Here is a 22,129-nt window from a genome sequence, read left to right as displayed (position 1 = left end):
AAATTCTATGATTAAAATAAGTGTGTATGTAAAATAGCCTAAGTATTGTCGTCGTTGCTTTTTAGCCCCTATGTTCTGAAAAGTCTTAAAATCTTATTTAATATGTGGTCACTTTTTATAATTAATATGTATGTATTCATTCATCTTTTTTAAAGATTTATTTATTTGAGAGAGAAAGAGAGAGCATGCGCAAAAGGAGGGGCAGAGGGAAGGGCAGAGGGAAAGAATCTCAAGCAGAGTCCCCACTGAGCACTGAACGGAGGTGCGTGCACACTCAAGGGTGGGTCTCCAAGGGGTTCGACCTCAGGACCCTGAGATCATGACTAGAGCTGAAATCAAGAGTCAGAGGCTTAACTGGCTGTGCCACCAGGTGCCCCTATATTCATTCCTTTTAAGAAAACTATGTGTGCAGGGTTACTTGCAACAGGCCAGAATTCAAATGAAAAAGTATTTATAATTTAAAAGAAAAGTATCTGTAATGTAAAAAAAAAAATAACGTATCTATAATGTGATATTTCTACCATAGAGGAGTTCAGATGAAACTATTCTTATTTAAAAAAACAAAAACCTTTAAATATTTGAAATGCACTCATCACTTGTCACAAGCTTTTTTCCTAGCTAATATTCAAAACCAAGGACCCAAAACTTCTTCCCTTGGGTTTTTCTAAGTGTAGGGCTAAATAAAAGTAAAGTTTCACCAGCCCCTGTCCTTCAGTCTTCTGCAGGGTTGATCACTGTGGATTATTTCCCACACCACTGCTGGCCGTTGTAGACCCCACCACCTTCCTCTTGTTTCAATTATAGCATTAGAATTCCAAATGAAAGATTTTGAGAAAAATAATTTCCTTTGACTAAAGTGGTTCCACAGTGTGATTTCTCATCTCTCCGTGGATTTCAAGGTTCATTTGCTTTATCTACTTTTTTTTTAAATTTTTTTTTTTAAAGATTTTATGTATTTATTTGAGACAGAGAGAATGAGAGAGAGAGAGAGAGCACATGAGAGGGGGGAGGGTCAGAGGCAGAAGCAGGCTTCCTGCCGAGCAGGGAGCCCAATGCGGGACTCGATCCAAGGACTCCAGGATCATGACCTGAGCCGAAGGCAGTCGCTTAACCAACTGAGCCACCCAGGCGCCCTCATTTGCTTTATCTTCTCAATAATTCACTATTTTCTTTTTATTCACTATTTGTTCGTAAATTGACTATTTGTAAAACACTAATTATATTTTCCCCTTTTTCCCCTCCCCCTCTACCACCTCTCCTGTTTGCTCCCCTGTAGAATAAAACAACCAGTTTTTAGCTATCTCACTGAAAGAAAAGCAGATCCATTATTTAAAAAGACACATATAAATAAAATTTATAGATACAAACATGCATGCACATACACATTGTTAGAATCCTCTCTCCCCTATTTGTATAATGTGAGCCTGAAGCTGCTTTAGATTTTTCCAGCAGGAGTTACACACCAGTGTGCTTGCACTGCGCTCTCTGGAGACCCTGTTCAAAGTCCTCTCGTTAGGCTGAGGGGAGGAAAAGGCACCCCTCACTCCTTCCCTCTGGAAGAAGAGGTGATACCACCAGCACACAAATAGCATCCTTCTAAGTCCTGCCTTGAATCTCCAGCCCTGATATTCTAGCTGTGGGTGAGGGGATTAAATACCAAACTGGTTTGGGGTGTTTAATTTTTATAATTTGATGTGTTAGTCAGTAATTGGAATGTTGTAATTATCACCATAGAGTCTGAGTCTCAGTTTCTCATTCAATGTGCCACTAAAATCTGAATCACAGCATAACATAATTGGAACTCAGGAAATACAGACTGATTGACTCACTTTTTTTTTTTTAATTCAAAGGAAATCTGGTCGTCTCCATGATAAACCTAAATGGATAGCCACTGAATAACTACTGAGGCATTTAAGATGATTTTACGCAAATGCAACAAAATCCTTAACTTCAAGCCAATATTTTAATAAAAACACAATGTGAGGAGTGCTTGGGTGGCTCTGTTGGTTAAGTGTCCAACTCTTGATTTCGGCTCAGGTCATGATCTCAAGTTCTTGAGGTTGAGCCCCACAATGGGCACCTAGGTCAGTGGGGAGGTCTGCTTGAGATTTTCTCCCTCTCCTTCTGCTCCTCCCCCTGCTCATGCTCTCTCTCTCTCTCTCAAATAAATAAATAAATCTTTAAAAAATACCCCACTCAATGTGAAAATTTTAACAGATATACACTTACCTACTTTTTAAACTTTTTTACCTATAGTAAGTTAATTTCTTTAGCTGTAAGCATTTTATCTTTCATTTGTAAGTATAAACTGAGAATATAATCATTTCCCAAATGTGCAAGCATTAGGTATTGTGCAGTATTTTTAATGTATTTTGAGGTTAGACTATCTTTAATTTGTTCCCTTGGTTTATTTTATGGTTGTATTCATAAATTTAGAATATAATTCATTTTAACATTTGAAACTTTCCTAGAGAATTCAGCCTATTAAAGCAAGTTAAAAATTTATTTTTTTCCTAATTAGATATTAGCTTGTTATATATAAGACTATGCTGTAATAATAATGCATATCATTTTTAAAGTGTTTGATATGCATTGTCTTAATAGTTCCTCACAATAATTTTTAAGGACAATATTAGCATCTGTGCCCTGTGAGCACAAGAATTTATAAGTAGAAATGTTGGACTTAACAATTTCATCTGACTTCTTTTAATAGGAACTTTTTGTTGAAGTATACTTACAGAAAGGTTATAAAATCATAAATGTACAGTTTGATTAAATGTTTTAAGGTGAATTCAGCCAGTTATGCATAATCTCAAAAGCTCCCTATGTTCTGCTCCAGTAACAACCCCTCCCACCTGTGCCCAGGGTAACCACTTTCCTGACTTCTAACACATAGTTTCATTTAGTTTGCTCTTTAACTTTATGTAAATGGAAACATACAGTAGATTCTCCTTTGTGTTAGGTTTCTTCTGATCAACATTTTGTTTGGAGGTTCATTCATGTTGTAAGAGAAACTATAGTTTGTTCATTCTCATTGTTACATTATATTCCATCATATGACTATACCAAGGAAGAATAAAGGATATTGAAGAGAAAGGATAAACCTGTTGGTAAATATTTAAATGCAAAGTGACTGAACATAGCTGATCTAAAACACCACATGAAAATAAATAAAAAGAAGTAGAAAGGATGTAAAGAAGAAGTTTAAGGGTTTTAAATTTCTAGCATTACTGAGGAAATTGTTAACATAATCATTTGTATTAGGCTCTAATTAGTTAACACTGCATACTATTGGCATTGGCATTTAACTAAAGTGATTATTTGAGAAAGACATAGTGTTGAGCTGAGAAAATTATCTTTGACAAAGACTCCTTGAAAGTTTTGTTTTAGCAGTGACGAGCTACCATATATTTGCCATATATGACCATATATTATTTATATAATGAATAACCATTTATTGTTCAATATTTACTAAACTATGTGCTAGGCAATGCTCATAAGCTTGATATACATCAGTGAACAAAATAAATGAAATTCTATGCAGAATACCTATATTTTTGGAGGAAGGAGACAGGTAATGAAAGACAATAATTAATAAATTATTCTATATGCAATATGTATGAAGGTGATTAAGGTTATGAAAAAAAACTCAAAGTCAAGCAAGTTAAAGAGAATGGGAAATATCCTGCTGATGAATAGTTATTAGAGGTAGATTTCAATGTTAATTAAATATGGTGGTCAGGTCACTACTTGTGAGAAGATGGAGTTGGAGCAAAGTCTTTTTTTTTAAGATTTTATTTATTTATTTGACAGAGAGAGACACAGTGAGAGAGGGAACACAAGCAGGGGGAGTGGGAGAGGGAGAAGCAGGCTTCCTGCTGAGCAGGGAGCCCGATGCGGGGCTCGGTCCCAGGACCCTGGGATCATGACCTGAGCCGAAGGCAGACGCTTAATGACTGAGCCACCCAGGTGCCCCTGGAACAAAGTCTTGAAGAGAGTTAGCCACACAGATAATTGGCCATTCCATTCCCATGGAACACCGAAGACCATTTCAGGCAGGTGTAACGGCCAGTGCAAAGACCTTAAGGTAGAGAAGGCTTGGTATGTTCTGAAAAGAGCCATGTCAGTAAAGCTGGGGTACTAAAACTGGGAGTGAAAGGAGGGGGCAAGTGCAGATGAATAAGAAGACCTCAGACTGTGTGGGACTAGAAGACTGTTCTAAGGACTCTGTCTGTTCCTCTGAGTGAAATGGGAAGCCAATGCAGGTTTTTGAAGAGGGGCATCATCTGATTTCAGTTTTCAGATGCTCACTGTGGCTACTGTAATGAGAATAGACTATAATTAAGCAACTCTAGAATCAGGAAGATCAGCTAGAAGGCTACTGTAGTAATTTTACCAAGATATAATCTAACCAAGACTGTCTGCCTCAGTTCAGGATGGCACCAGAGGAGAGCTGAACCTTTGAAAGCTGAACTCTTAAACTTTTTCAAAAATATAGCCAATAGAACTTAGTAATGGATTGAGTATGGACTATGAGACTGAGGAAAAAAAAAACCCACAAAAAACAGAAGAGAGTAACTTCAAGTTTTTTGAGTCTGAGTGTTGAACTGATATGGGGAAGGATATGAGGGAAGTCACTTTTGTTTTTTGTTTGTTTCATGATGGGGTTGGTCAGGACTTACCTTTGGATATGTTGAGAATGAAATATTTATTATAAGCCCAAGTAGAAACCTCAAGTAGGCTGGTAGTGGATATTCTACAGAGTTGTGTGAATTCTGGACTGGGGGTATATATTTGATAGTTATTGATACAGAGATGGTGTTTAAAGTCATGGGTCTAAATGAGATCATTAGGGATGAGTGTAGATTGTGAAGGGCATGGGACCAAAAACTGAGCCCTGGGGTATTCCAACATTCAGAATATAGTACAAAAGAAGAGGTATCATCAAAGTATGCTGAGAAGGAGTAACCAGTGAGGTTTGGGTAAAATCAATACAGTGTGTGTTAATTCGGGTCCACAGAAAAGCAGATACCAAGATAAGATTAGATATACAAGTGAGTTTTAGTAGGAAAAAAAATAAAGAATAAAAGGAGGCAGGCAGCCAAAGGAAGTGAAGAGAACTTTCTCTTCTTGATGGAGGTCTGAGCACTGTGAAAAAAGAGTGAGAGGAAGGAGAATTGAGGAGAGGAGTTTCAGATTGCAGTGCAGTTCTAAGAATGTTTCAGCCAGGTGATAGCAAGTCCTAAAGCTAAAGCCGCATTGGAGGAGGTCTGTAACTCCTGGATGACATGTTAGTGCTGATGCTGTGCTCAGCCATTAGCTGGGAGCAGACAATTGGAAGCATGAAGTCAACAAACAAATACAGGAGTGGATCCAAGAGTACTGGGGCAGGCAGTTCCTCAGTTGTGCTACCCACATCAGGATGTCAGCATGGGCACCAGTATGGTAGCCTAAGAAGCAAGTGAAGAACAGGAAGGAGGGAGTGTTGAATTACGTGAAATGCTGATGAGAGGTTAAAGAAGAAGAAGGCTAAGAACTAAAAACTGGATTTAACAACATGGAGTTTGTTGATGGATTTGACCAGAATGGTTTTGGTGGAGTGGTGAGGAGTGAAGCCTGACTGCATTGGGTTTAACAGTGAATGGGAGGAAAGAAATCAGCCCGTGAAAAAAGACTCCTCTTTGAAAATTTATTACAAAAGAAAACAGAAGAAATGATGAACTATCTCAGTGGGAAGTGGAGTTAAGAAAAAGTTTTTTCTGGGTGCCTGGGTGGCTCAGTTGGTTAAGCGACTGCCTTCGGCTCAGGTCATGATCCTGGAGTCCCTGGATGGAGTCCCGCATCGGGCTCCCTGCTCAGCAGGGAGTCTGCTTCTCCCTCTGACCCTCCCCCCTCTCATGTGCTCTCTGTCTCTCTCATTCTCTCTGTCTCAAATAAATAAATAAAATCTTTAAAAAAAAGTTTTTTCTTTTGAAAGACAGAAGAATTTAGCAGCATGTTTATATGCTGATGGAAAAATTCAGACATTATCTAAAACACTTAATGGCCCTGTAGTAGATTGTGATCATGCATTTTTCCATCTGTTTCCAGGCCTCTTGGTGATGCAATTTTGCTCCATCAAGAGGTGGCATCTACTTCCTAAACTCTGTTATCTGAGTTGACCTTGACCCACAGAATTGACACCATACACCTTCTGAGGCTTGGCTTTAAGAAGCCTGCAGCTTCTGCTTTCATCCTCTTGGAACTCTCTCCATCATTTAAAGAAGTCTAATCTATCTAGTGGTGGAGGAGAGCAACACATGGAGGACAATTGAGGAAGCCCAGCCAATAGCCGGCACCAACCATCAAACATTTGTGTGAGGCTACCCAGCTCTAGTCAGATCTCTAGACGACTGCAGTGGATGAATGATCCCCCCCATGAGCAGCAAAACTGCCCAGCTAACCCCAAATTGCCAATCCGAGATTCATGAGACAGAAGGAATGACTGGTTGTCAGTACTTTCGAGGTGATTGATACCTGGTAGAGACCCCAAATACCTTTTTGAAAATCTTACTCTTTACTTTTCCTCTATATGTTTTAATGTTTACATTGGATAGGCTAAGGAAAGTTCTACACACTAAATGCAATTTGTAGATTAGCGTGTCTGTGTCTTAACTAGCTAAATATATTCATCTTTCAAGGCCTCTTTCTTCTGGAGTGATATGTGCATGTACTTTTACTGCTTTTGGTTGCTCACTTTATTTACACATAGTCTTGTGACAATTATAATCTACTACACTGTATTATAGACATTTGTTAATTTCCTGAGTGGGTGTGGCATTGAGAAGACATGTCTATTATGAAACAACTCAAATTAATTTTCTTTCACCAGGTCTCCCTCCCTCTCTCCTTGAATTCCTACAGAATCTGCAAAAGTGCATTTTACTGAAGAGACCCAAATAAGTTTTTATTTGACATAACAAAGGGTCTCTTAAAAATGTAGAAAAATAATCTCTATAATATAGCTTTTGAACTTAGAAGCTCCTGGATATAAAGTAAAAAGGAAAATCTTAAATTCCTCAAGAAGTTTCTAAATTGCCTAATGTATGCTTTGGTGTAGCATCTAAGTTTTTAACAATTGCACAAAATATTTCTTTTACTCACATTAATGGCGTGCATATACTCTATATGTATAAATTTGAGCCACTTAGCTATGTAACCTTGAACAAGATGCTTAATCTTTTTCTCCTTCATTTCCTTCACTTTAAGAGTGTCATAAATCTGGTAACTATCTTATAGATTTTTCTTAGAATTAAGTGATATATTTCCATACAGCCACAGAACAGATCCAGAATATTATAAGCACTAAATATTAACAAGTATTATCATCATATGATATAATATCTGTTTCTTTTCTCATTATCACTTTAAAATGTTGGCTTTGGCAAATAATTCTAGAAAGTTGACTCCTTATTAATTAATTTAGTTAAACATTTGAGCGAATGACATCCTTTATTTACTTTATATCTGTGTTATCTGGAACCAACTACCTCTGAAGTCTGTGAAAATAAGTAGTTATTGGATTTATTCTCTGCAATAAAGTCACTACTTATACTGATGTCAAATGGATTTAATTAATTTAAACTATAAAAATGTAAATGGATTTGGGAGAATATTATAAAATGAAAGATAAGGTCATTATAGTCCCAGAGTTTATTATCTTCAAAAATAATATTTCCTGAAGATTGTCCAAGAAAAAGTGAAGTTACCATCTACTGCCCTCAAAAGTCTGGACTAAAATTTTTGGGAAAGAAAGAGTATGAATAAATGGTTAATCATGGCTAACCAGGTCCATAAGAACTCATGGCTTCATGTTGTTCATATGCTAAGGTTGTACCAATCATGTTATTATAAGGCATCTTGTAGCTGGTATACAAGATTGCAATTCATACTAACAGATGTTTGGGAAGGAAATTATTTGTTTAATTTGTTTATGAGTCACAGGATTTTTGTCTGAATGTAATTATAGGAGGAGACCACAATTTATGAATGGATTGTATTCCAGAAGTGCAGTTATGAGTCAGTTGTTTGGGACTAAGAACATATTTTTATGTATAAACTAGGTTAAATGTTAGTGTTTCCCAAGCAAGCCCACAAATAGCTGCTTTAACCCATTATTTGGCTGATAGTATGTGCCTATTATTCCTCAGTCTCTGGAGAAAGGATTTGAGGAGAAAAATGGCCTCTTCTTTGCTGGTCAGTTTGTTTTGATTACACTGGCGATAGCCTCTTCCCCTTTCCAGCTCTGCTTTTCCTCCGCTTTCTCATAGACCTCATAAGCTCTAAACCACCCTGAAGAACTACAACTCTGGGCTGACCCATTCTTGGCAAAATCTACACCATTCCAAAATTATCTGCCTCTCCTTCTACCAACATGTTCCATTTTTTTTACGTTGCTATGTCAAGTTATAGTAAAAAAGCAATGTAGCTTAGTTATTTTTTACCCTAATGGGATTACTAATTATCCCAGGAGTATTTCTGATTTAAAACAAGATATTTGTTCATCCAGATTACTATATTTAGTGGACTTTATGACTAACAAAATAAAAGGAAAAAACCCAGACATTTTGGAGCAATTTCATATTGGAGTTAAGACCAATATGCAGACTTTTACTGCCAAGAAGTCATTTCCTTCAATTAAATTTGTTTCTTACAACTTTTTCCTCTTTGCCCTTCATGAACTAATGTGTTGTCTAAAACTCACTCAGTAGTTTCCATCTTTATGAACACTGATAAACACTGAGCTAAAAAAAAAAAAGGGAAAATAAAGATTTTATATGTGTATATATTGCAGTTTCCCTGAATATACCTTTTTCTTCTCACAAATCAATAGATGCCCAATTAATGCTATTTGTTCATTTCCCAAACTAAATAGTCTATTTCCTCTATAAATAGAGGGAGTATTTATTATTTGGGATTCATTGTATGTCTACAGCTTAGCTTACCTAATAATAAATTCCCAATAAATACTTCATGAATAAAGAAAATAATTTAAAATCAATTTTTATTTTAAGCATGCCACAACAGACACATAAAAGTACTTGAGTAGAAATAATAAGGTATGCTCTATAGACCAACAGATCTCTGTTTAGGGAAATGAACAACGTGATAATTTAACCTTTTGACTCTAGCTACTTTTATTTTTCTAATAAGGATAAGGGTTAACTTTTGTTTTTATTATAAATAACATATAGTCACTGTTTCTACCTAGAAAATCATGTTGATTTACTTACGTTGTGGAAAAAAGAGAACAAAAAATTAAGAAAGAAATGATTTTGTAGTTGTTCTCAGGCAAAGCCCATAGATATTTGACAGTCACTTGGCATTTTAGTTGAGAAGAGGGATTTAAATAATGAGGTGTACATAAAATAGAGTTTTTAAGTTACTTAACACATGCGTAGATAAAACTGAAACACATGAAGTGTGGAGGGGAAGCTCAAAACACCTGAATTTAAATATGCAACGTGAACCTAGAACAATGCCAAGTTTTATCTGGTGAGGTAATGCCACACAATGCAATAAACTTAAAAGTAATCCACACACACTGTCATGTTGGACGCACTTTTCTTTAGTTTAAACAACTCTTCCGTTTCCAAAGCATTTGGGTGGCCCTCTCTGATTTACACTTGAACAGTGACATGTACAACATGAGTCTGTGAGGTCTGGAGAGAACACATCACCACACAACAGAGGGGGCTGCTTGTTTATTATCAGGTATGAGTTAATGACATGCAGTCGTGTAAAGACTCACCCTCGATTCAGCTCTTTTTAAGACTGTGCAGTGCTATTAAGTTCAGACGTAAAGTGTCATGGCACACATTGATCTTTCGGTGGATTCTTTTCAAATGAGTCATCTGCTCTTTATTTTCAACCATTCTTAAGTTAATCCTTTAAATGAAATTTCAGCAGGGAATACTTCCCAAAGAACCCATAAGAATTAAATTCATTACAATAGTAAATAGTTTCTTAGCTTCAAACACTTGCATACAATTGTGACTTTACAAAATATTATTTTTTGTACTGATAACTACAAGTTAAAAAATGGTGTTAGTCCACACATTTTCATAACAGACACATTAGGATTTGATGAAAACTCTCAAGTTATCCCAGAATGGTCACTCTTACAAGTCACAATAACATAGAGATTTCTTATTGCAAAGATTTTTGCTCAATTTGTAATTTAATTTTCAATTTGAGACAGTTAACTCCTTTGAGTCTCAATGTTGTTAATACATTAACCCCATGTGCTAAGAAATATTCAAGTGTTGGGGAGCCTGGGTGGCTCAGTCGTTAAGCGTCTGCCTTCGGCTCAGGTCATGATCCCAGGATCCTGGGATCGAGCTCCGCGTGGGGCTCCTGCCCGGCAGGAAGCCTGCTTCTGCCTCTCCCACTCCCCCTGCTTGTGTTCCCACTCTCGCTGTGTCTCTCTGTCAAATAAATAAAATCTTTAAAAAAAGAAAAAAAAAGAAATATTCAAGTGTTTACCTAGAGCTATTGGTAAGATCACATCTTTGCGGCTATTGATTTATCTATATAGACATCACAGGAAGTAACTGGTAGTATTATTACTAATACATACTAGTATATATTAATCACCTATTAATAGTTGAAGATTTATGCAAGATGTTTGCAGATGCTTTTGTTTATTGCATTATCACAATTCTGAGCAATAGGAATGAAAATTATTCCCATTTTACAACTGAGTTAAGTAGCTTACTCAAAGCCAGCGTGAGTAAATAAAACCATGACTCTGTCATTGGAACAAAATTAAGAGCTTTTTTTGGTTTCCCACAGTCACCTTTCCATAGGTACCTTTTGTTTGATTTGCAGAAACAGCAGTATGAAAGGATGAGCTTTAAAAAACTGCATCTTGCACTTAGACTTATCAAACAGGATCTATAAGCCCTCAATTCTCCACTACTCTCAAACCAGATTCCATCTACTTAACTCATCCCTGTTTCCAAAGATCTGTTTTTTCTGTTTCCATCACTCCTAACACTTTACTTCCTTAGTTCCTCAGTTTGAAATCTACCTAATCTTCACTACTGGGTTCAATGTCCACATCCACAAAGGCTTCCACTATAGTCTGAGCTCTTGTTAATCTCTCTTTTCTGGTAGTGCCATCACTATATTGTTTTTCTTTGTTTTATACTGACTGTTTTATTCACCTTAAAAAATAAAACCCACATTTTAGCACTTCATTCTCTACCTTATTTCCAAGTTTCTAATTATTTTCTGTATTTGCTTATATGTATATATATTTTTTATTTTTTAAATTTATTTTCTATATATACCATATATATTTATAGATGATATCAGATATCACATAACAGAATAACACCCAAAAGGTGCAAATTAATTGCCTTTGTGAAATTAACAGAACCAATACATTCCTGTTTGTATTTTGATAATACATATTACACAAAACATAAGAAAATGCATTAGAGATTTTAGCATCACAAGGTATTGACTGCCATTATTTGTCTATCAAAAACCATCCTGACATCCATTTTCTTTACTTTATGATAAAAGAAAATAGATTTAACTCACATATTGGCATTGACTTGACCAGTGAACAAATAAAGTGTAAGCCACTCGTAAAAGATCCATTCCCCTTGACATTTATTGACTCAGGTACGAGCACGTGATGCAGACTTGGTGAATACAAAGTAAGGAGGCATCTGTTGAGGCATTTCCCGGAAAGTTTTCTCAATCTTAAAAAAGGAATAAGTTTTGTGCCTTTTTATGTTGCCGAGTAAAATGATGATGCCTAATATTTCTGCAGCCATCTTATGATTTTGAAGGAAAACACATTGAGTTTCTAAGTTAGCCATTCCAAAGCCACACTTTCTCCAGAAATTCTGTAATATGAACTAATAAATCTTATTATATGAAAGAATAAATCTTACTTTTTAAGCTGTATTTGGTTAGGTCTCTGGTTACTTATAGCAGGATGCAGCATAATTGCTATAAATAGCCTAACATACAGATATTGTAGGATCTCACTTATATGTGGAATTACAATAACAACAACGACAAAAAATCAAACTCATAGATACAGAGAGTAGATTGGGGGATGCCAGAGGTAGGGGGTAGGGGATTGGTGAAATAGGTAAAGGGGATCAAAAGGTAGAAACTTCCAGTTATAAAATAAGTAAGTCATGATGATGTAATATACAGCACTGTGACTATAGTTAATAATACTTGTTGAATATTTGAAAGTTGTTAAGAAAGTAGATAAAAAAATACAAAATAGCTATGGTAATGGATGTTAACTAGACTTATTGTGGTAAAGATTTTGCAATATATACAAATGTTGAATCACTATGCTGTACACCTGAAACTAATGTAATGTTTTATGTCAATTTAACCTCAATAAAAAAATTTTAAAGAGAAAAAGTAGCTTAACAGATACTTAATCTTACTAGATACTCAATGTGATTTAAAAATATTTTGGTGTTATTCCTTTTGGATGTCTAATAAAATGTTGCCACTTTGGGAGTTTGTGCCATTCTTTCATTAGTTTACAAAAGTTACTAATCTTTGAAGGAGTAAAATAAATTGTTAATATAAAAGGAATTAAACTAAAAGTGTTTAACTGTAGGTAGAAGAAATGTCAAATGAGCAAAACTATATCTTCCTGACTAAAGAGGAGTTTATATCAGTTGTTTATTACAGAATACTGTGAGTCATTAAAGGATTTACATAATAAAAAATGTACATTTTCCCCCTATTTTGGTTAAAATAGTAACGTATGTTTCTATAGAGAATGCTAAAAATTTCCGATTTAATAAAGCATTTACCATGATTTCGAAACGCTTCTTAACCAATAAAAAAAATCATAAAGACCATCAAAGCAAGATCATCTTGATTTAGTCTCTGCTTTTATTTCTTTCCAAATACCAATTTGAGTTCACTTGTCCTATTAAAATGTGTGGGCTTTGAGGGAAAGATGAGCAAAGCATTCCACATTTGCTAATATAGCACATTTTGACAGGTTGCTGTGCATAACATGATTGATCATCAGGATGAGAATAGAAATAAAAAGCAGAGATGAAATCATGCCAACCTGAGGGAAATAAATGTTCTGTTAATCTTTTAATTATTTTTTGAATAAATTGAGCTGACTTTTGCTCTCTAGAGTTTATTTCACCACATTGATATGTTTTACCTACTCAGCAAAAAAAAAAAAAAAAAAGCTAAAATTTTTAATATTTTATCATCAAGGCCATGGTATAGAAGATGGAGTGAACACATTATCTGGGATATTTAAATAATGTATGTTTATTTCTTCCTTGGTTACAGGAACAGAGGTCTTGATTTTCTTCTCCTTGTACTTTCATTTTTTGAATTTCTACTTATAAAGAACTGCTTGAAATAAGTTAGTTAACTTCTCTGAAAGCACTGTTTTCTCTAATGTAAAATTGGATATTATCATCGAATTCACATATAAAACTCATCTTCAATAAGATATAGAAAAGCACTTAATACTTGGCTTAACCTAGGTTTAGGAAATCTGAGGGGTTAGCAACCTTCGTCTAGTGAAAATATCAAGTTTGTAAATTAATGAACACATTATTTAAAAATAATATTTTGCAGGAGTAATATAAGCGAGATGGCCAAATAAGACATCTCTTCTCAACAATAGCAACTTGGCATTCATCCATATACAAAAATGCCTTTGTAGGAGCTGTGGGATTCAGCACTAAACGCCAAGTGGCCTAGGAAGAGTCTTACCCACCTGGGCATCAGGTAATAAACATATAGGCCTTAGTCCCAGCAAAAGACCCTCTGGTTACCTATGAACCAGCTCCAGTTTCTCTTGGCCACATGTTGAGAGCTCCTGGACATCACTCTTAGACAATCACTTATAGACCAGAGAGAGTTCTTGTGGAAGCTCAGGAATCCAGCAGAGAAGCTTCAGTAGTAAGAGACTACTGTGAACAATTATACATAAATAAATTGGGTTACCTAGAAGACATGGATAAATTCCTAGAAACCTACAACCTACCAAGACTGAATCATGAAGAAATTGAAAATCCGAATAGACTAATAAAGAGTAGGGAGACTGGATCATTAATCAAAAAAGTTCCAAGAAATACAAACCTGGGACCAGACGGTTTCCCTGCTCAATTCTACCAAACATTTAAAGAATGAATATTAATCTTTCTCAAAGTCTTACAAAAAATTAAAGAGGAGGGGACCTTCTCAAATTCACTTATAAAGCCAGCTTTATACTGATACTGAAGCTAAATAAAGACCATACAAGAAAATAAAACTACAGGCAATTATCCCTGATGAATATAGATATATACATGCAAAAATTCTCAAAAAAATATCAGGAAGGAAAAATTCAACAGCATATTAAAAGGATCATACAGGATAATCAAGTGGGACTTATTTGTGTGATGCATGGATGGTTCAACATACATAAATCAATAAAGTGATACATTTTATTGGTAAAATAAAAGACAAAAATCATATGATAATCTCAATGATTGGAGAAAAAGTGTTTGACAAAATACAACATCCTTTCTTGATAAAAACTCTCAACAAATTAGATGTAGAAAGAATGTACCTCAGCATGAGAAAGGTCATACATGATGAACTCCCAGCTGATATCATATGAAAAATTGAAAACTTTCCTTCTAAAATCAGAAACATGACAAGGTGCTTTTATTTAGCACAGTACTGAAAATCCTAGCTAAAGAAATCAAGCAAGAAAAAGAAACAAATAGCATACAGATTAGTAAAGAAGAAGTAAAATTGTCTGTTTACAGATGATATGATCTTATATAGAGAAAATTCTAAAGGCATTACCAAAAAACTATTAAAACTAATGAGCAAATTCAATAAAGTTGTAGGATATAAAATCAGCATGAAGAAATCAGTTACATTTTTATACACTTACATTGAAATACCTGAAAAAGAAATAAGACAATCTTAATCACAATGGTGTCAAAAACAATGAAATATTTTAGAATAAATTTAATCAAAGAGATTAAAGATCTGTACACTGAAAAGTATAAGACTGATGAAAGAAATTGAAGAAGGCACAAATAAATGGAAAGATACCCTGTGTTTATTGATCAGAAGAATTAATATTGTTAAAATGTCTATACCACTCAAACCCTAAAATTTGTATGGAATCACCAAAAAGTCCAAGAAGCCAAAGTAATCATGAGAAAGAAAAACAAAGCTGGAGGCATTACACTACCCGATTTCAAAATATATTGCAAAGCTATAGTAATAAAAATGGTATGGTGCTGGCATAAAAATAGATCTCTAGGCCAATGGAATGGAATTGGGAGCCCAGAAATAAACCCTCACATACACCATCAACTAACATTTGACAAGAGAGCCAAGAATACTCAATGGGGAAAAGATATTCTCTTTAATAAATGGTGTTGGGAAAACTGGATAATCACATGCAGGAGAATGAAATTGAACCTTTGTTCTAACCCCTCACAAAAATTAACTAGAAATGAACTAAGACTTAACCAAAAGACCTGAAACCATAAACCTTCTAGAAGGGAAAAAGCTTCTTGACATTGGTCTTAGTAAAGTAACAAAAGTAAAAATCAGTAAGTGGGACTACATCAAACTAAAAAGATTCTGCAGAGCAAAAGGAACAACAAAATGAAGATGGCATTCTATGGAATGGGAGACAGTAACTGTAAACCAACTGACAGGAGGTTAATATCCAATATACATAAAGAACTTATACAATTCAATAGCAAATAACCCCAAATAATCTGATTAAACAATGGCAGAGGAACTGAATAGATGTTTCTTCAAAGAAGAAATCTAAATGGCCAACACGTATAGGAAAAATTAACTTCACTAGTCATCAGGGAAATGCAAATCAAAACCACAATGATATATCATCTCACACATGTCAGAAAGGCTATTAGCAAAAAACAAGAAATAGGAAATGTTGGCAAAAATGTGGAGAAAAGAAAACCCTTGTGCACTGGTTGGTGGGAATATAAGCTGGTTCAGCTGTTATGAAAACAGTATGGAGGTTTCTACAAAAATTAAAAACAGAACTTACCGTATGATCCAGCCATCCACTTGGGATATATATCCAAAGGAAATCAAGTCAGGTTCTCCAGTAGATATCTTAACTTCAAAATTCATTGCAACAGTATTTACAATAGCCAAAATATGGAAACAACCTAAGTGTCCATCCACAGATGAATCAATAAAGAAGATATGGTAAATATATACAACCGACAATTATTCAACCATGAGAAAGAACGAATCATGCCATCTGTGACAACCTGAATGGATCTTGAGGGCATTATGCTAAATAATGAAGTTAGACAGGGAAAGACACATACAGTTTGATATCACTTATAAATGGAATCTAAAATGATGAACTCATAAAATGAAGGGTAGAATGATGGTTGTCAGAGGTTGGGTGTGGGAGAAATGCTGAGATGTTGGTAAAAGGTACAAACTTCCATTTATAAGATGAATAAGTTCTAGGGAGCTAATATACAGCATGGTGACTATAGTTAATTATATTGTATTATATACAGTATTATATATTATTAAATTATACTATAATATGTACTTATAATCATACTTATTATTATATAATTGAAAGTTGCTAAGAGAGTAGGTCTTAAGTGTTCTCACTACAAAAAAGAAATGGCAATTATGGGAGATGATGGAGATGTTAACTAACCCTACTGTGAGGATCATTTTGCAATATATAAGTGTATCAAATCTTCACATTGTCCAACATGAACTTACACAATGTTATGTGTCAATTAGATCTCTACAAAGCTGGAAAAAAGATAAAATATAATTTTGTCTTGAGTAATGTTTAAATAATTCTGAAAATAGTTTTACAACTGAATTTTTTTAACCTGATACATTTAGAAAATTGATTACGCGAACCATCTTGCAAATGTTGTTGCTTGTAGTGCATGAGAAATACACCTTAAAGGATAGAACTGATAAGAAAACTTCCATAAATAAGATGTTATTGTGTGTATAAATCACACATTAAACATCACACATATTAAGTAAAACATCAAATAAATAAGAAATATAAATAAATAGATGAAAGTCATATTTAAATTATTGGAATACAGTTCCATGTTATTTAGTAACTCAGAATGTAATCTATTCTGCTCTTTATAAAAATAATTATTTTAATTCCTGTTGATTTAAAAAGTTCAGAGAAATTAAAATATTAATTTAAGGACATTAATGATTAAAGAAAAATAAAAGAATGCCACAAGAGCAGACATCTGTAGTAGTCTAATAATGAATAAAATCTGCTAAATTACAATGGAAATGTAATTTTATTAGGCAAAGACAGCCAAATGAGCTCAGAAAGTGTGAACATTATCTATTTACTCATTTCTTTGAAAAATAATTAGTAATTACTTTCTAGTTGTCAGATTCAATGCCAATATCCCTGGCAAGTTACAGAATTAAATAGAGCAAAACCTCTACTCACAAAAAGGTTCTATCCAGTAACTGTAAGGAGTATATAAAAGAAATTGGTTGAAGAAATTACACTTCAAATAATGTCAATTGATACAATGAATACAAACAGAAGCTTAAGAGCAAACTTGGAGCTGAAAGCCTAACAGGAAATCAGGAAGTAGTAAAGACATGCTATTAAGATAAGCTGTCATTCAAGCTGGTGTTGATGACAATATTATGATTTTCTTCCACAGATGACTATGATGGATTATCATAGAAATAGGGGGAAGAAGCAAAAAGAGGGAAGCTTTAAATGTATCATTTCCGGATTCAATGAGTAAAGTAAAAGAAGAAAATCACCTCTAGAAATAATAACTATTTCACCTTCACTTTCATTTATATTATTTCAAAACACAACCTAATAACACTTAATATTTCTAAAAGGAAATTTTGTTTCTTCTAAGCACAATTTGAGATATTAAGACATTAGAAATATATTTGTTTAGATTCTACAAAGTTTGACTTGTTACATATGAGATTTCATGGGATGTGATTTCTGATACCCATTATGGAGAAAGAAATTGGCAAATGGGTTTTTCATGTTGAGAAAGATAGTGGACAAGGTGTGCACAAAGACAGTTGTTCCCTTACTTGGTTTTAAGTAAAGGAAATTAACTCTAAGTGTACTTATTTTTGTTACTCTGGTCTCTGAATCAAAAAGAAAAATATATTGACAGATAAAATGCGTATCCCTTTATTTTGCAGAAGTAATGAATAACAACTTTTCACCCGGTAACAACTATTTGAATTGCAGGCACAGTAGCAAGAAAAAAATAATATGCCAGCTTGATGGAAAGAGACTATGGAAAGCATATGACTCAGGGTGAAATGAGTGAAGAAAATGGTGAAAGAAAATTTGTTGAATGAATAAAAAATGAATATAGAAAGTCCTAGGCCAGGTTGATTTTATTTTTTTTTAATTTTAATTTTTTTTTAAAGATTTTATTTATTTATTTGAGAGAGAGAATGAGATAGAGAGAGCATGAGAGGGGGGAGGGTCAGAGGGAGAAGCAGACTCCCTGCTGAACAGGGAGCCCGATGCGGGACTCGATCCCAGGACTCCAGGATCATGACCTGAGCCGAAGGCAGTCGCTTAACCAACTAAGCCACCCAGGCGCCCAAAATCCAAGTTTATTGATTTTTTTTTTTTGCTTACACTGTTCATTGATACTTTATTCTTCATTCAATAACTAATATTAAGTATCTACTATAGTCCAGCTATGTGCTCTGCAAAGATTAAGATAGCTTGGGTCAATATTTTAGTTTTATAGAATTGCATGGTCCCAATAAAACTAAAAGTTTTCTATTAATAGATTTTTTAGTAAATATGAATAAGTATTCAGATCAAAATATTAAATTAGGTTTTATATTATTCATTCAAACATTTCCCAAATTAATATATAAATAACATATCTATCACATAAAAATAATTTGAGAGAATAATTTTGTGAAAAAGGAGAAGTAAGCTATAAAATCTTCAAGTAACAATGACTATTGGCACTCCAAATATATAAAACTGAAGATAACCACTGATCGAAATTTAATAATTGGAGAATATCTCCATTCTTTTATATCTTTAAGTTTTATTTATTTATTTATTTGACAGAGAGACAGAGAGAGAGAGCACAAGCAGGGGGAGTGGCAGGCAGAGGGAGATGGAGAAGCAGGCTCTCTGCTGAGCAGGGAGCCCGATGTGGGTGGGGCTCAATCCCAGGACCCTGGGATCATGACCTGAGCCGACGGCAGCCCCACAATATCTCCATTCTTAAAATTTAATTATTTTATTCTTATGTAGTACTAAAGAATCACCACTCCAGTGGTACACACTAATTCAACTAAAGCAAGATGCAAAAGAAATAATATTATGTGTCCATTTGATATAAAAAGTTATAAGGTTTGCATCAAACAAATTTAAAAGTATTAACATTTATAAAATGTGAATAGCTTGTAAAAAAACAGCTGATTCTAAAAACAGCAAGGTTTTGAAATTATATTATATAAAATCAATTAGAAAGCCATATAAATACTAAAAAATAATAATTATATTAACTCATGTTTTTTATTTCCTCTTTTCATGTTGGAGACCACTAGAATCACCTCCTTAGTCTCACTTGAGAAGCCAAAATTATTTTTAAAGAGTTTCAAGTATATTCTAGAGCTTTATTCCAGAATAACAGGATTATTTATATTTTTAAAAGAGAGTATGTGAAAGGCTCACCTCCCAAACCTAGCCCCCTTTGATGATTCATGTGAGTTATTAGATGTAAGACCGGTCAGTAAGAGCCTGGAAATTGTCCAACGCATTCCTCTGAAGGAGACAATGCATCGAAGTCCACAGATTTTCTCTTTTTTTTTAGATTTTACTTATTTATTTAAGTAAATATTACTTAAATAAAATTTAATAAGTAAAAATTTTACTTATTTATTTAAATTTATTTATTTATTTATTAAGTCTACCAGTTAGAGTAAGAGAGAGAGACACAGAGAGAGACAGAGAGAGCAGAAGCAGGGGGAGGGGCACAGGGACAGGGAGAAACAGACTCCCTGCTGAGTGTGGAGCCCTAGGTCTGGCTCCCTCCCAGGACACTGAGATCATGACCTGAACGGAAGTCAGATGCTTAACCAACTGAGCCACCCAGGGGCCCTGGCCACAGATTTTATAAATGTCATTTTACCAAGGATTTCTGTTGAAAAGTTCATAACATAAGAATTGATGCTTATTTTTCAAGGATGACAACAGTCTGCAATTTTCAAAAATATTTGCAATACAATAGATGTGTTCTTAGGCATGGACTGGATTGTATCTTGATATTGAGTTCCTTCCTTGATGGTCTAATCAAGTTTTTTTTTGTTTTTGTTGTTGTTATCTATATTATTGATCAGAGATATGTTTAGTGAATTGCTGAGGGATCTCCAAGAAAATATGGCTAACTTGGTTCCCAATATTCTGACTCCCAGCCTCTGCATTTTATTGCTATTATCAGGGCATTTTTTTAACCTACACTCAAACAAGTTCTGCTATTATCTATGTATTTGTTAATGTTTATTGAAAAATAGACTTATAAGAAATTGCAATCATAGTACAGACAGATATTGGGTACCCTTCACCAGTTTTCCCCAACGGTTTTATCTTGTGCAACTATAGTGTAATATCAAGACAACAAAAGTGATACTGGTACAATGTGTGTTTATAGTTCTGTCATTTTATCACATGTGTAGAATCATGTAACTGCCCCTACAATCAAGATACAGAGTTATTCCATCACCAGAAACATTCCTCTCATGCTACGCCATTATAACAGCACTCACACTTCTCACCCTATAATTCCTAACCCCTCGAAAATACTAATTTGTTATCCAGCTATATAATTTTGCCATTTCAAAACTGTAATATAAATCAAATCAAATCTGTCACATTTTGAGATTTTTTTTTTCTCTCTACAGGTTGTCATAAAATCTACCCAAGTTGTTTTGTGTATCAATAGTTACTTAAATATTTTTTAGAATTCCCTTTTATCGATCTTTAGTGTTTTTGAGTGTATCGATTTTTTTAGTGGTTATTCTAGGTATTAGATTTACATACATAATTTATAGTAGTGTACTGATGTAGACACTTTACCAGTTAGAGTGAAGTATAGAAAACTTACCTCCCTTTAAAGTTTTTTCACCCATTTATAATATAGACTGTCTTCAATACTTCCTTCTATACCTTGAGAAGCACATCAGAATAATGTTATACTTTCTCCTTTAATTATCAAACATAATTTAGAGAACTCAAGAGATAAAAGTCCATTATATTTACTCATTTTTGTACTCTTTCTTTTGTTCTTTCTTCATTTTTAATATTCTAAGTTTTCTTCTTTATTCATTTTCTTTCTGTTTTAGGAATTTTCTTAAGACAGTCTCTTAGGGTAGTTCTGCTAGTGACAAACTCTTAGTTTTCCTTTGTCTGAGAATGTCTTAACTTCTACTCCATTATTAAATGATACTTTGGCAGGATATAGGATTCTGGGATGGCTATTTTCTTATTTAATTACCTGAAAAATGATATGATACTTCTTTGATTTCTGATTAGAAATTCCTTTATTTGAATAGTTCTTCATAGTAAGGTATAGTTTTTCTCTTGCTCCCTTCAAAGCTCTATTCTCTTGTCTTTAGTTTTGAGAAGTTTGATTCTGATGTTTTTGGCATGGATAGCACCTTATTATTGCCTCTTATTTGACAAAAAGGCCTTGTCACTGCTAGAATATAATGAAATTCACAGTTTCTGTTATGACCCTCTCACATCACCCCAACTGAGAGGGGCAGGGGTGCTTGTTACTGCTGGGTTGGGATGGAAAATCTAGGTTCTCAATAGGCCTTCTCTGACATCACCCCTCTGTGGAAGGAACAAAATACCTTATTATAACTAGGTAAGGTTGAAAGTCTACGCTTCCCTCTCAAATTTTGTTGATTGGGGTAGAAGTGGAGCCACTTCTACTCCATTTCACATGGAGTAGAACAGATTCTTCCTTCCTTCCTTCCTTTCTTCCTTTTTTTTTCTTTCTTTCTTTCTTTCTTTCTTTCTTTCTTTCTTTCTTTCTTT

This window comes from Mirounga leonina, unplaced genomic scaffold (genome assembly GCF_011800145.1).
Source record: "Mirounga leonina isolate KUSES-001 unplaced genomic scaffold, KU_Mleo_1.0 Mir_169, whole genome shotgun sequence".
Taxonomy (NCBI): domain Eukaryota; kingdom Metazoa; phylum Chordata; class Mammalia; order Carnivora; family Phocidae; genus Mirounga; species Mirounga leonina.
This window is presented reverse-complemented; position numbering follows the sequence as displayed.